We start from the raw sequence: 16,955 nt of genomic DNA, 5'->3' as shown, positions 1-16,955 counted from the left end.
AGGGTGACACCTTTTAAGGGATCTCTCTCTCTCTCTCTCTCTCTCTCTCTCTCTCTCCATCTACGAAAGACACCTCAGAGTCAAATTATTTCATAACAACTGGCGGCCAGAGGCGTAGCTGGGGGGGGGGGGGGCAGGGGGGTACATATGTCCCCGGGCGCCAAGGTACAGGGGCGCCAAAATGAGGCTTACAACGTTACATTATAATAAGTAAACAAGGGTAATATTCAAAAATGTGATTAAACGGGGAGGGGGCTGGGGCGCCAATTTTATAGTTCGTCCCAGGGCGCAAAATATCATAGCTACGCCTCTGCTGGCGGCAGGAAAAAATTTCATAACAAGAATTGACGGGGGCGTAAATCATATCCTAAAAACTAATGAGAACTCTTCTCATAACATAGCTGCTAAAATCATGTCTGACATTTGTGAGCAATAACAATGTTTTAAAATTTGTGGTTGTGGCAGTCATACTGGATGTAAGATCGGCACCATTTTTAATTAGTACAAACCAGACATCATCAGAGCTAGTTTGGTGAACCCCGAGGTGAATGCGACCATCCAATTAGGAGGAGTAACAAGATTTTCAAGATGGCTACCGTGGCGGCGATATTAGAAGTGAGATTGGCACCATTTTCATTTAGGAACAACTAGATATCATTTGGAATCTTCTGGTGAAAGTCCCATGTCGACTTTCCATTCTGGAGAAATAGCGATTTTCAGGATGATCGCTGTGATGGCCATATTGAATGCATGAGCAGGATTTATTACCAACTAGAAAAATGGGGTGAATGTGTGTGTGTAAAGTTTCATGGCAATCCTCCAAGTACTTTAAGAGGAGTAGCGATAACATTGTGCCATTAGATGGATGGATGTCGGACGACGGACTATATATATATATATATATATATATATATATATATATATATATATATATATATATATATATATATATATATATATATATATACGTAATTATTTCAATCCAGATTATTCAACTTATTTACACTCGACTGCTGACCATTTAAGGTGAAATTCAGATTGACTTTATTACTGTAAAGTAGTGTAATTTAAACTAACTATAATGAATCTTACAATTTAAATTTGCATTCTGCGAATTCTGCCGATTCTGCTGAAATTCTTCAATATTTCTCAATCTAAATCGGATCTCAATCTAAATCGGATGCCACAACTTTATTTTAAATTGGAACCACATGTATTCATTATTGTAACGAAAATACAAACATACATATCAGTGACATGACGAAATATATAAACTAATGCCAATACCGAATATAAACAAAACGTTTCAAAATCAAGAAGAAAAAGTAGGAGGAAACATCCTGATAATATTTTGGCATGCGATGAATCACTAAGACTGCGTGTAGAAAGGTATAGCCATATGGGAATGTACGCTACCAGTTCATAGGGTCTGCATTATATCTTTATATATACTGCAATAAACATGCATGGAAGCCCTCCTGATTTTTATTTACATGAGTCAGTGGCACTCTACGAGGTAGAACAACTATTGACCTCTTACTTTGGACGCTAAACGTTAACTGTAAGCCATATGCTGTTACAATATGTATAGGAATTTTATAGCCTGGATATACAATTTCTAGATATGTCGTTTAAACGAGACTCTGCCAAAAGTATACAACTTTGACATCTTTGCTAACCAAGGTTCCGATATGATAACCCTATCTACACCTTGGTGGATCGAACATATATATCAGTGCTTTATCTTAGTAACATCTTTTGGATTTCATGGGTTGCCACCCTTAGTATATAATGAACTAACCAAGAGCGTGGTGTATTGTACACAGGCCTAAAATGGCCGGGGCAATTGACCTAAAAAGGATACTTTGCAAGTTTAACATCGAAAGTATGGCTATGTACCAGAGGGAACCTATTACAGGTGTATTTGAGTGAAAGATATTTGTTCAAACACGGACCGGCACTGGAAAATTGCTTATTTATCAGTCCATTCAAGCTGTGTTCTCCCCTTGTCAGGATCATGTATGAACAGTGTTCAGATTTTAAAAACTTGATGTTGATTGGATGCGGTGGCTTGCCGCCTTTTCGAATGAAATTTACAGACATGAAGCACAGAAATACCTGCTCGATACGCCAAGATGTAGATGGAATTATCATATCGGAACCTTGGCTAGCGAAGATGCAGCTTTGACAATGTGTTTAACATTTACGCGATATGAAGGTGACATGAGATTGTATTTAGTTAGCAACTAAATAAACCGGTAATTCGAGTTTCGATGCGAAGCTATAATAGTAGAATTTCGTATTCGCATGTCCCACGCTGCTTTCATCCTTGTCCAAGTGAAATAAATTGCTCCCAGCCTATTCTTTATACCGCGGATGTGCCGAGAACGGGCGAAATAACAAAATTTTGTGTTACTGAATCTAGGTTTGACAATCCCATCGTATCAGAAACTTAAAGATTTCAAAGATCTGTAATGATATTAAATTTCGTAACGCAATGAACCTTATTGCTATCGTAGGACGTTCAAAAGAAAAGGTGAAAGGTTGAGGTTTGTCACTGAAGTATCCTCTGCTAACTGTGAAATATTTACACTCTAACATTTCTAAACCAGTGACATATTTTTGCTCTAATTTACAATCGAACTGCATAATTGTCCTTACGAGCACTCGACTATTTCATTTATGGTAAGATTAAAGATCCAACGTGTCTAAACTGGCGTAAAAAGTTTTCTTTTTGTCATCGGTGTTAGTTATCCAATATATTCCACGGCCATTTAATGCTAATGAGCAGCATATTTTAATGAATCTAGGGTGTGTGCTATTTGCATTTACATCTCTGTTTATGGCTTTGTTAGATTTTAGTGATTATTTGTTGATTATGGGGAGATGGTGTTGAGAAAATGTTTCTCAGCCCGAGTAATTGGCCGATTCTAGGAACAGACATCTTAATGTACAGTATTCACAAGACGCAAGAGCATGGGCTAGTTTCGTAAAATGGACCCTTCCTAATTTCTTAAGATTGGGAATTCTCTGGGTATTTTAGGAATTCGTGCTTAATACTTTGAGGTTAAATTTGAGATAGGAATAATTATTTGTATTGTGTATTGTACTCTTTTGTATTGCATGGCTTGAAACATTGATGGTCGGCTTGGGAAGGACTTAATAACAAGTCATAGAACGTGAATCAAGGAAATCTAAGCATGAAATTAAGGGTTTTATGATGTGGTAAGTAGGTGATCAGAGAAAAATTATTATAGTCTTTAGGTCCTTAGAAAAGGGAAAACGTGGACTTCAAGACACGCTCACGCAGGTGTTTGATTCGCTCCAATACGAGACCGCTTGCTTGTAACAATTATGCAATAAAAGCATCGATACGATGGCTGTTGGCCGAGAGCCATTCGCTCAGAGTAAGCTTGATACAGTCCGTTTCACCGCTAACGCTAGCTAACTGCCAGTTCTTAGATAAGCTAAGCTTTGAACTGTTTTAAGTTTAAATTAAATTCCGAGTGATACGTTCTTTATACTATTATTTACACTCTTCTAAATCTTCAGGAATGCATGCTAAAAGATCTTATACATCGGGATTAAGTCACGGGTATATTTCCAAAAACAAAATTGCGTATCCAAGCTGCAAGAACAAATGTCAGTCGCATGCCAATGCTGTGATATTCTGACAGCGTCAGGCATTACTTGTTAGATGTAAATCGCCGTTCGCTGTAATCTATGACGAGTTATGCCCACAATCGTACAAATGAATAGAGTCCTTCTCATCTACATCAAGGAAGAGTGGTTAATTATCGTAGACCTTCTGAACTTTTTAATATTTCAAGAATCCACTTGTTTAGTCAATGTAGAGGAAGTGATGGACACTTTTAGACACATTTTTTTCTTTCAGATATTAAAATATTTCAAATAGACACTAAGACAGGTTGAAGATGAATATTTGTGCCGAGAAAGTGGGTGAAAATATTAGTTTAGCTGGGTCTTGCCTAACTAATATTTGAGGATTTTAATTCAGTGTTGCTGACAATAAGTACTGAAACAAGAGCAGACTACACCCCCCATACAATGCTGTAGGAAATAAAAAAGCAATCGCACAGCTGATGTATCAACACCATTACAAAATCACACACTGAGTTTCGTCACGTTTAGTCTGCGATGGATGAAATAATTTTAACGCTGGTTTCCAGGTATAGTAGTAATAAAAAGCAAGAATAATGGCGGCTAACGAAACGGAGCTGACGTATACAACTACCCCAATCGTTCTCGCTTTCTTGGAACTAAGAGAGTCGGCGGAGTTGTTGCTGTAGTAGGGATTGTTGTTTTTGTTGTGATCTGGTCGCTTTAAGATTGACCTGGTGTTTTTGGTCAACTCAGACGCAAGGTTACGAAAATTTGAAATGGAAGTCATGTCCGCAAGATAACGTGACAAACAATATTTGTGTTCCCGGAATGCGATAAAAACAAGGCCACTAAAATATAAAAGATTCTGTCCAAATATTGCTGTTAAATTTGCTTAATTTTCGATTTAAATGTTTAGGCACAGAGGTTTATTTTTCGGAAATATTTGATTCTAGCAAGATAAACAACGATCAGCCTCCTTCAGATAAAGTGAATAAACAGGATTTATAACGTTTCAATAGAAACAATTTTCTATCTACAATAAAGTCCACATGAAAGGTTGCTCCATTGCAGTCTGGTGAAAGTCCCCGAAAGATAGTTGTAAAGATGAATAAAAGAAACAAATCTGTCTTCTTTGTCGTTTTCAAATCGTTTAAACAAATCGTATGTCTTCCTGTCCTTCCTGATAAAAGGGCTTAATACAAGATTGTGATAGAAGGTTTATGCTACGGACACCAACATCCACAGTCAGCAGGCGTTCTTTGTCAGTGAACCACACAACCTAGAAAACTAAGGAACTAATTATGACCCATTAGCATTACGTTCCATTATTGGCCGGATGAGTTTGTGTCTGGACAGAGGCTGCGAGTGGTTACTCTTCGATGCAACTTTTAGCAACGAAAATATGTATCCTTGTGAATGAAGTCTGCGTCCTCTTAGATTTTCATCCCTGGAAATAAAAAGTTTCCAAGATTAGACCAGAACTGTTTAATTATATTGAACATTACAATAAAAGAAAATAGCAAGAGACTTCGCGCTACATATACTACTAAGCTCGCACAACTTCATACGAGTTTCAGCAGTTTCATGGTAGCGTGTAATACAATAACTATCAAAAGCCATGGTTGAATACAATGATATTATTTTTTAGTATTGCTCTTTGAGCTGCAAATTGATGGAATTGAAATCAAGTAATCTTTTGATTTCATTACATTTATCTGTATACTTTGTCTTCCATTTTCAGATGATAAATAAATTTGGGAAGAAATATCAGATTTGTAGAAGTATTAGGTTACCACTGTGTGTGTGTGTGTGTGTGTGTGTGTGTTGATCTGAAATGCTTTCCAGTGAATAAATGGTATGATATGCCATTGGTTGAATAGAGAACTGACTTGTTCTTTACAGATCATTTCTACATAAGAGACAAGACAATACAACTTTATTTGTCAATGTATGAACGTAAGTGACAACTTACACATTTTAAATTGTAGAGCTGTTATAAAATAAAACAAAATCTACGCACATTAACAGTTATATAAATGTGTCTTGACACATGCTTATCTCTGCTTTCTAAAAGTGTTGTAAACAAAGCAGTAAACTATTCTTTCGCCAACATGTTTTCCTCTTGAAAACACATTGCAAATGGCTGTTAGTGTGTCTAACATCGATACTTCACCAAATTGTATGCTCTAAAATGTCCAACCGTTCAAGGAAATAAAATTAAAATAATCATCAAGGAAACTCATACATGCGACTGTCTGTTCAAGCGTGGTTGACATTTGTGCATTTTGAAAAAAAAATCGTTATTTCATGAAAAATATAATTAACATTAATATTAAAGCAACATGTACTGTCTAAATCAATAATAAAAAAAAAAACTTAAGAAGTTAGAATTGTTTTCTCGTTGTCGTTCAACCTCCATTAACTGCTATGATTGAAGCTATACAAAATAAACATATTTTCATTATTCTTCAAGCGAGATAAATTGCAAGAACTTTTTACACAGCGATACACTTTCGCACAGTCAAATAATACAAACTAGGGCATAAGGAAGTATTGGAAATATAATGAAGTTCTGAAATGGGCAGATAATATTGATTTGAAAGCTGGGAGCAGCGCAAGTTAGTGAAAAAAAATTAAAAGATGTAAAAATAATTGATCAAATATTGATAGAATTTATTTTTAAGATAGTGAGATATCGATCCTGCTTGCACAATGTGAGCGGTCTGTCACATTTTCTTGATCTACATCTGCCATCTTAATTGATTGAACTATCCGGAAGTGAGTTGCACCGATATGCCCTCTGGTGTTTTCAAGGGGAGATACTAACCGTGAAACCCCCTAGAGCGGGCATATTAGTGAACTGATCATGTTCTTCTTGCCCAAAATATGTCATTTTTGCATTCACCCATAAACAGTGTGATAAAAATGTGCAGTTAATGCAAAAACAATTTGGTTCCTCTTTTGTTTTATTCTAAATCGTCTAAAAGTATGAACATTATTGTAGCTATTTCTTGGTCTATTGCAAAGCATTTGCTTTTACTTTTTCAGATGGAGGCATTTTGTTATAAAGTGTTTTCTCCTACTTCCTGGTTAGATTTGCATGCTCTATTTTGTCTTCTACTTTTCCTGTATCTTTCATTCTTATTTGGGTAAGACTGTGCCAAAAGTGATCATTCTTTGCTGTACTTTTATCTGGGTCATTTATGAATTTATAGTATTTCTTCAGATTTTTTTCATAGCATATTACATAATGTTTATCTAAGTTAATTTGGTTTATTGCAAGATTATTAATTTATTTGAGAGAAGAACAAAAATGAAAGAGATATACAAGTTCTCAATGTAAAGTTTGACATGAACAACCAGGAAACTTCCCTTTTTGGCTTATATTTATTAATTAAGTTTGTACAGAGTTGCGGTTCATTTTGAAAAACTTTGTGTGTGGACCTTTTTACATGGTTCAGTATATATCAGTTCACATAGTTCATCAGTGTAGTGTTTACCTGGTTTCTCAAACAGTTAACTTTCCTACAGTTTACAGTTGTAATGCGTGACTGGCCTAATAAGACAATCAGACATTGCATTAAAGATTGTAGGATTTGGTTGGTTGATTACTTTTTAAAAGCATGGTATATTTGAAGAGAACTTTTAGACCCTTGTTTATCAATTCCACCTTTGCAATAGCAAATTTAAGTTACCTCTTGAATTATTTCTTGGACTAAATATTCTAACTTAAATCCTTTAGAGAACACGAGGACAAGAAATAAAAATTGGCTTCGAGACGTGTGTGTATATATGTGTGTGTTTCTGATTAATCACTAAGTATGATTTGAAAGCCAATAAACTCCTGCACCAGTGGTTAAAGTACTTCACTGACAGAGACCATCCATATCTAAATCATGGTTGAAGAATCAGCTTGGAGTTTAGACTAACAATTTGCTCTCTGCAACGTTTTAGTTTGATTTTCTGACATTTCCGATAGTATGGTATCCACACCCACCCATCAATGTTATAAATAATAATAATAATAATAATAATAATAATAATAATAATAACTCTAGTCAGACAAAACGTTTGAGAATAACGACACAGATTGACAAATACAGTGTCAATGCACGTGGTTCTTTGAGTTTCACCACCTTTAATGGCGTGCAAATGTTCGAGGCCAAAAAGTCGTTCTCCTATTCGTTGTATTATTTTCTGTTATTTTTGGACGTGACGAGAGGGATATATGCTGTAGATACGCAAGATTCACAGAATTCAAGGTAAAATGGTAATTATCGTATTCGGCCAAATCTGATTCACACGTTAAGAAATCACGAGTTGAACTGTTGTTTAGTATGGGTTATATAATGGGCTGAGATGGCTTATGAAAATAAAATACCGAGATTGTATTTTATTTCCATAAAGTACCTAAATCCATTGTATATATAATTCATCCAAATCGCCGCTGATCTTGAGTAGTGCGGCCTACGTCAGGTATTAATAGTCCTTTTCTTTTTCCAGTGGATGGAGCTATGTTATAGTACCCGCGTATTGTCGTACTGTTTCGACTCAGTGGTCTTAAACTAAGTAACAGAAAAAGCAAAACCAAAGTTCTATAAAATTCAACCTATGAATTAATTCTTTAATTTACAAAATAAAAATTTTCGAGGAACGTACATCATTGTGAATTAATCCCACATAATCCTAAGTGTTCTATTACAAGTAAAAATATATATTATTTCTTAGTTAGTTCTGCAAATCCGAATGGCATGACCCATGCCATGGAAAAATTGTTACACACCAAAATTATACTGTAATTTTGACATCTCTAAATGAAATCACATTATCCTTACTGCACTGAAATGACCCTATAAATCCAATCCACCATAAGCAGAAATGCAGAATTGAGTTGGATCAACAGAAAAATAAAATATGTCCATTCTAGACTAACTGGAAAAGTGTTGTCAATGTGCATTCATTCAAAATATGACTCCACATTTCAGTTTTAAGTAGACCAAAAGATTTTTTTTTAAAAACTAATGTCGAACACGTGAAGAAAGTCAGAGGTCGCTGTGCAGTGCTATGTGCGCATTAATATCGTTACTGTGTATTGAATAATCTATGGTTTTTGTATTTATTTTAAATATACAGCATAAACTGAATGACTTTGTTTCTTGAGGTGCATTCCATTATCATAAAGCCTTAGGTAGGAAAACGAAATCAGCATATAATAAAAAGATTACTGCATTTGCATGGGAAAATATGAACTTTTTTTATCGAACTAAAATTGCACTCCCAAGGTTGTGCATTATTACACAGAACAAAAACAATCATTCATATGTTCCAGTACAATTGCAGTAAACTATATATACAAGATACATAATTTTTAACATAATCAGGATATACAAATTAGCACAAAAAACATCTTAGGGATTTTAATTAATGAATTGTAATTGAAACCGCAGATAATTTAAAATAACAATAAAACACATAACACTCAATGTGATGTTCGCTTCACTGGATGTCTTTCTGAATGCTTGCTGGTTTCACTAAAGATTTTTTAAATATGCGAAATTAAAATCTTTACCAAAAATATTTGGAAGAAATGCGTGTCCAGCACGAGCCCCTCATTTATACTGCAACTCTATGGTCTTAAACTAAGTAAAATAAAAACCAAAACCAATAACGTCTATAAAATTAAACTATAATTAAAATTATCTAAGTTATAAAAGGAAAATTGAAGAGAATTATGTGTAATGTGAATTAAATCCCAAATCTTAAATGTTCTATCAGATCTAAAATTATAGAATGTTCCGAATAAATTCCCATCTTGAATGTGCTGATGTACCTTAGTCTTGAATGTACAGATGTACCAAAATTTTTGCTGTATCACAATGATAAAATACAAAATATCTTTGGATTAATTCACAATAATTCTAAATATATTTTTCTAACGACTAATGTAACTATAATTCCTGTCCAATTGTATCTGAACAAAACTGAGCGAGTCAACAGAGACCGATATTATTTACTTGGTCTTCTTTATATACAGACACCTGACTTATGAAACAACACAATGCTCTGTACAAGGTCATTTCCACTGTAAATTTCCATCAAATTCGTAAACAAGATCAAGTCTGTTTACTTAAATTTTAACAAACAACATGACAAAAATCAGTGTGACGTGTCACGCTGACCACGACAGAACGTACTGTGAAATTATCTAGAAAATAATGCACCATTACAGTCTCAACAAATTCAAAGTAAGAATTTTTAATTAGGTCAGCTGTCTGGGATAGTATTGTATCCTCTTCCCCGCTGGCAAAGTGTGGATGTTCTATTAGTTCTTCTATTTGTAACAGATGAGTATCTTCAGTGCAAACACTCTCTACTGAAAAGACACGATACCAACTGAAAAAGTACGAGAAAATCAACGTTCGCACCCAAAATACACAGTTTAATGACACAGCGTGGAAAAGCATATATTTACGTACAAGCTACCGGCGGATAACACAGCGTATAAAAACCTTATAATAGTAATAATCTGAATAATATAAAATCTCCACTGTCTTCACGTAGGAAAGTGGAGATCTCATTTTAATCAGATTGATTACAGTCGCGTATGTAACCTTGCTGGCGGCCACGCCCCTCACAATTAGCGCCCAAGTACATAAAACGATGTTTCCAACTGATAGGATCGATACAACTAAACGTGCCATACGTTATCATTGTAGGAAAGTTACATGTGTAAACACACTGTTTAACGCGGGTTTGATTGACTATTTACAGCCAGGAGTGGTCATAACAGCTTATGTTATAGACCTCTAACGACCATCTCGAGATATTTGTCGACCAAAGAAAGTAACAGATATATCCAAACTTTTCAAGTTGTATCAGCAAATAATTTTACAGTACTTCAAATGTACCGTAATAATGGAATAACACCGAAGGGTAGAATATAATATGACAGTTCATTCATGGGCGCCCGTACACAGGGGAAAGGTGGTGGCTTGCACTTGCCCCCACCCCCATTTCACCTCTAAATATGTTTTGGTCTACATCATTAAAAGTTAATAATTTAACACTATATGTTCCCTCCCACCCCACCCCACCCACAAAAATTTGGGGGTGCCCCTGGGCTCATTTGAAAAATAGTTAAATTATTTCTCCATACAGCTAGAAGAAAAAGACAGTCGATTTAATCCAAGGCACGATTATGCATAAAATGGCGGAGAATGTGACAAAATAATTAATGGTAAAACGCAAACCTAGATCTCGTGTCAGCAAGATTAATAAGTAACTTTAACAAGGTATTAAAAATTGAAAGTTATGACTAACTCTTGCCAGTGCACACTCTGTACACGAGGTGTTTCGACAGCGATTAACCGGTTGTTCGGTTTGCAATACAGAATTTCCCTAACCTACATTAAACATTAATCCATAATCTGGTTATATACAAGTAGATGCCAGTACACCAACCTGACGTAATGAGGGTGTTAAATTTCTTTTGTTTTAAATTTAGTCCTTCTTATGCAAGGCTGTACTTAGTTTTAAAGGCTATTTGTCAAATTTTAAAACAATCATTTGTTAAAATGATAAAGTTAATATTTGTATTGTATAAATTAAAATGATTTCCACGCAGATTTATAGGAATTGCAATAGTAATACTTGTTCTAGTGATATAACCTGTGGTTTTGTAAATGATCATATACCTAATTCAGATGTTATGGGAGAAACTTAAAAAGAAGAAATTGCTTTTGTTTTTAATAATGCACGTTTTCAAAGTCATTTTTTGTTGTTGATTCGGTTCAGTAAGTGTTATTGACTTTTTAGTCCATTTTTGGACAAATCTGATTCAAGTAGTCCTGTGTTTTAGACCAATCAGATTCAAGTAGTCCTGTGTTTTAGACCATTCAGATTCAAGTAGTCCTGTGTTTTATTTGTCATTAGCTATAGATCAGGCTCTGAGCTGCGATATTCTTTTCATAAACAACACATGTCTGTGGCATTATTGTCTAAACCAGAAATTCCAAAAGACAGACATAAATTATTGACTGAAGAATCTGGTGTCAGTTAACACAAACACACCAAAACATCATATAAATAAATTCGAAGAAAGAGTAATGGCTATACACTTATATTGGTCAGCTAAAAATAAGAAACAACAAAAAGCATCAACAAAGAAACAAACTGGAATGCATACAGATATGTACCTGAACAAAATGTCAACCTACTTACTCAAAACACATAATTCCTTCCCATCCTTTCTAATTACGATTTTTAGCATTCTTTTGGAATCATGATTCAGTTAATCCACAGCTGCCTATATTTCCCTTTAGACTTTCAACACAATTATTTCTTGATAACTGTCCTGTTTATTTTTCGTTTATTTAGTGTGTTGGCTTTTTTCTTTCTTTGATCCCTGTAGTGTTTTGTTTGTAGACGTCAGGCTTGCACGGTCATCAACAGCTGAGTGTTCGATGTATGTATGTATGTATGTATGTATGTATGTATGTATGTATGTATGTATGTATTATAGGGTTTAACGGCACATCAGCAAAGTCCTAGGTATTCTACAACTCAGGCCTAGAGAAAATAAAACTGCCCAAATCATTTAAGCGAATGAAATCTCTAGAGCACCGGCTTTTTGTCATTGTCCTTTTTTGCTCTCAATCTTTGGATCTACACGGCAGAATCACCAGGCAAGCCCCAAATGATTTCCAGACATTCAAGAAGATTGATGAATCTCATCAATTATATCCGACATTGGTGACATTTTTTATGTCTGCATGTTGATATGCGTCCACTGAAGAAGGAGCCAATTACTTTCTCATGTATAGTTATTTATATTTGGTCTTGTGGTTGCATCAGACAATATACTCGCATTAGTGACGTCCATTATATCTATCTGAGGAAGTACGGAATACTATGCAATTCAAAGTGTTAATGTTCATCCACAAGTGCTCGACACGAGCTTGATGTTTTAACAGAGCAAAAATCTGAAGGGAAAAAAATCATACCGAGCGACAAAATTACCTCGGATTACGTCCATGACCCGTTCTGACATAGGACCATGTCAATCATAATCGTAAAAGAAAATCATGGCATATAAGATTAGATCTGGGCAAAATAAAAACAATAAAAATATTTTTTAACAACTATAGCGAACGGAAGAGGCACGTGAAAGGAAGACGGAGAATTATCAGGAACTGGTAGAGAGCTGTAGAGCAAAAGGATGGAAAATATGGCTTTTCCGATGGAAGTAGGATGCAGGGGGTCTCCAGTATGCTAGGAATTAGAAAAAGAGCACGAAAAACAGCTCAGACAGTGAGCAAGGCATCAGAAAGAGCTTCCAGCTGCCTTTTGCTGAGATGAGAAGAAACGAAATGTCAGCCAACTGAGACGGTCAGTGTCTGATCAACACTGTCGCCCCGCCATCTGGAGGGTTTACGGGGAAAATGGGTGAAACACCTGCGAAGGATATGAAGTCGTTTGATGACGTCATTGTAAACGCAATACAACTTTACATAAACACTATAAGCAAAATAATATGTACAGTTAATTACTATTTCTATGTCTTTTTTTTCCTTTCCTTTCACTCCGAAAACTTATTTCATGAGCTACAAAAAGAAATACGTACAACTGCATAATTCATTTTCACCGCAGTTTAGTTAATATAATTTGGGAACATGGCGTTTGATATGAAATCCTGTTGTGACTTGAAGTGAAATTCGGTCTGCAGTGCACGTGAGAAACGGGTACAACAAAACACAAAATACCTAGTTGCCAACCAATGCATTCTGGTAAATTTTACAAACTACTTCCAGTTCTTGAATTTGTAAAACAATAGATACTTTAATGCTTTTGTTTTAAGTGCCTACAATAGTTTCTTGTTCTCTTGACTGAACAACACGAAGATCGATATTACTCAACAAAACTCTGACGTCACCAGTCATGTAAACAATGGGAATCCTCGAACACCAATCCTGTGATACTGGTTTTCTGACAGCAACTAAAATTGCCTGAACCTTGCAAACGACAAAATTGTATCTGTTGCTTTGACAATATTTTTTTCTAGAAAATTTGTATCATATAGACAGAGCTCAATTTTATCTTACGATTATTTATTATCCTTTACCTAAAAAGAATTGTTGGAGTGACATGTGCTACAAAGTAAGAAAATTGCACTAATGAAGAGAATTGGTTGACTCACATATGCTACAAAGAGAACTGGTGGACTGGCCTATGCTACAGAAGTAAAAGAATTGGTCGAGTAACATAGGCCACACGAGAGATTGGACTGGAATATGCTACACAAATAAGAGAATCGGCAGATTGACATATAATACACAAGAGAATCGGTAGACTGGAATATGCTACGTAAGTAAGCTGTTGTTGTTGTTGTTGTTGTTGTGGGGTTTAACGCTATTTTTCAGCACACGATAGGCTATACATGGCGGCCAGTATTAATGATGGAGGAAGAACCCGGGAAAACACGGAAAGAACCACCGACCCACGAGAAGCTACTGGCAAGCTTTCTCACATACCCACATTAGCCGAATACATAAGTAAGAAAGTTGAATAAAGAATTATAATCAGATGCTATGTATTTCTGTTAGTCAAGAAAAAACTCGTTAAATTTCAAAGTCATGCATGTGCGGATCCAGAAATATGATTGGGGAGTGAGCTGTGGGGGAGGGGAGGGGTGTAAACAATTAGACGATGGATATGAGTGACAAAACGCTCAGTGGAGGTTCTGGTGGCGATGCTGACAAAAGCTCCTGGATTTTAAATGTTTTCCTGGCATAATTTTATATTGCTATAGGATACGTTCGAACCGTATCGCGCTCAGTATTAGGGCCGAGTGGGTGAGGGTGTAGCAGGGGCGCACGACACATCCGCTCCCACTTCTGGATCCGCCTCTGCCATGCTACAATTTTACTTACCTTCGAGAAAGTACGTTAAGTAAGATACAGAAGTTTGCAGTTTGTTCGAACTATTGACACAGAAGTCCTCCTATTCAGTAAGTAACGATGAAAATACTCGGGGAACCTTTCATCCTTGATTCCTGCACTGAAATTCGAATAGTCTGACTTCAACCGAAGTGAGTCTAATGAAAATATGCTTATGACTGGCTGTTATTCGATCGAGCAACAAAGCTTCCACTCAGACGTTCTAATGATCCGATAATGTACGTAGCCCGCAGCCTTTTGCTGAGCGCTAGTAGTATCGATACTTCACGTAACTGTCAGATGGAAATCGAACATTTGTTTCCCACTTTGAATGGCGATGGTGAGTCAGGCGATTTCTCCTGCATGACTCACACCATTTGTGTGTTTGCAAAGTGTGAAATAAACATCATCATCATTATCATCATCATCATCATCATCATCTGTATTCGTGTTGTAGGCCAATGGCACCAAAATACGTGCAATTTAATATGTGGTACATCATTTCATGGTAGGCATGTGTCCATGGTATAACATTTCATTTTACATTCAGTTTAGTCTCTAATTCACGAGTCGTCTGCCTGAGTATTCCTAAAATGGGATCAGTTCTTAATGCTCTCTAGTTTGTACATAACCTAGTTATCTGTGACGACAGGGCGTCGGCGTCCTAGTATTTCCCATCATTTTCAAAGCATTACAAATAAACTTAGCTAATTTTGACATTGACAGAATCTTATTATTCATATGTATATGTGAGTATAATTTTTGGATGTTTTGATTTCTGCTAATATTCAACGGTTAAACATGAAAAGAACATGCCACGATAAGGTGACTCTTATTCTTATTTGTGTTACAGATGACATATCAGTATGATTTTATCTTGGTATGGAATATATTCAAACCTTCCGCTATTTACTCTGATTAGTAAATCTCCTGTTCTTAAGCAATTAATTAATGTACCTAAATACGTCTCACCTAGAGTAGCTAAATATATTTAGCGTGTCAAGTTACCTTTAATCACTTATAAAAACAAATATATCTACTCCATTAATATCTTAAGTCAGTTCTTACATAAAAAGTTTACATCTCTGTCTAAGCATTTCTTATGGCTGTCGTTGATCACTTATACCTGTATTTACCTAACTTTACCGTATCCATATTGTAATAATATATTTTTACATCAGTTGCACAGCAATTACAGGTTTCACTCCATTTTAGTCGGAAATTGTAACATTGTCTTGATAACCTGCTATGTGTTATACTTAAAATCCGAAACCACTATTTAATAATTCCAATATATCAAACGTTTTTGGATTGCATTCTTCCTATTTCATGAAAAAGCAAAAGCATGTGATGTGTTTGTTGACAGACCTAGCATAATTTAAAAGCTGAGCGTGAACTTTGTCTATATCAAACGCTTAATGGAAATCCCATATTTCATATTTATGGTTCAAAATAGGAAAATCTTTTGTGCCACATATGCAAAGCAAGGTATGTGGAGGTAATTTACTAAAACTAGAAACTTAATTTTCGGTGTGTATATCTTTTTGCTGCTTGATTTGGCTTGTGTTTTCTGACACATGTAATGTTTCGAGGAGATTAATTACATTATGTTTCAGCTGCAATTTCTGTTGGACCATGGTACCATTTCGCGTAGCTACCTATATGGCCTCCTGTGCGGAACACCACAATTCATTTTTGGTTTTTGCTGTTGTTGGTGTTCTTGTTGTTTTCATTACTGACTGATAGTTTCCATCGATAGCAAAGCCCTCTCGATATATTTAACATTATCTGGAGCGCATGAGAACAGCATTAAATTATCAGCATACAACAATATACATGCTTCTGTTGTTTCTAGTGATATCCCCCTAGAATCATTTGTCATAGAGCAGTAGCAAAACGTAATGGAGATAAAACACATGCTTGACGTACTCCTGTTGGACAGAAACCAAAAATACATTGCTCAAGCAGTTATTACGCTGTTATATATACTACAACTATGAGAGGCAGGGATGTCCAAGAGTAACAGTCGCTTGGTAGCCCGCAAGATTATTTCCATATTTAATCTACGAACAATGTGATTTCAATATAATTTTGAACGGGAGCATACATTTGAATGGTCATACATTTTTAATGAGTTTAATCAAAAGTCTACTGGAATTTATAGAACTTTTAGGATTTCAGGAATTCATTAACCTTTATAAGTTATTTATAATTTTAAGAGGAGACCGATTTTAATTGGGATTTAGTCGATTCTCTTACTTCTTCACAAAAATGTGTTCCACTACCAGTACCTTTGCCACATTCTCCTTCTTTACCACACGTCGAGAGTTTCAAACAGATACAGAAACAAGAATTGGATACATTTTTACCACAGCAAAAAGAAGCAGAACAAGCTGT

General features: G+C 35.5%; 1 long non-coding RNA gene across 1 annotated transcript; it reads right to left on the bottom strand.

Annotated features, from left to right (window-relative positions):
* Positions 1 to 1,027: 1,027 nt before the first annotated feature.
* Positions 1,028 to 15,066, bottom strand: LOC149804778 (uncharacterized). Its single transcript, XR_016416623.1, has 2 exons — positions 14,553 to 15,066; positions 1,028 to 5,071 (listed from the first exon to the last, which is right to left on the bottom strand). It is a non-coding gene; the product is annotated as an uncharacterized LOC149804778 (long non-coding RNA).
* Between the last annotated feature and the right edge of the window lie 1,889 nt (positions 15,067 to 16,955).

This window comes from Sinohyriopsis cumingii, chromosome 2, assembly GCF_028554795.1.
Source record: "Sinohyriopsis cumingii isolate HCF-2022 chromosome 2, ASM2855479v2, whole genome shotgun sequence".
NCBI classification, from domain to species: Eukaryota; Metazoa; Mollusca; class Bivalvia; order Unionida; family Unionidae; genus Sinohyriopsis; species Sinohyriopsis cumingii.
Note: the sequence above shows the minus strand (reverse complement) of the source record. Positions and strands in the feature narration are given on the sequence as shown.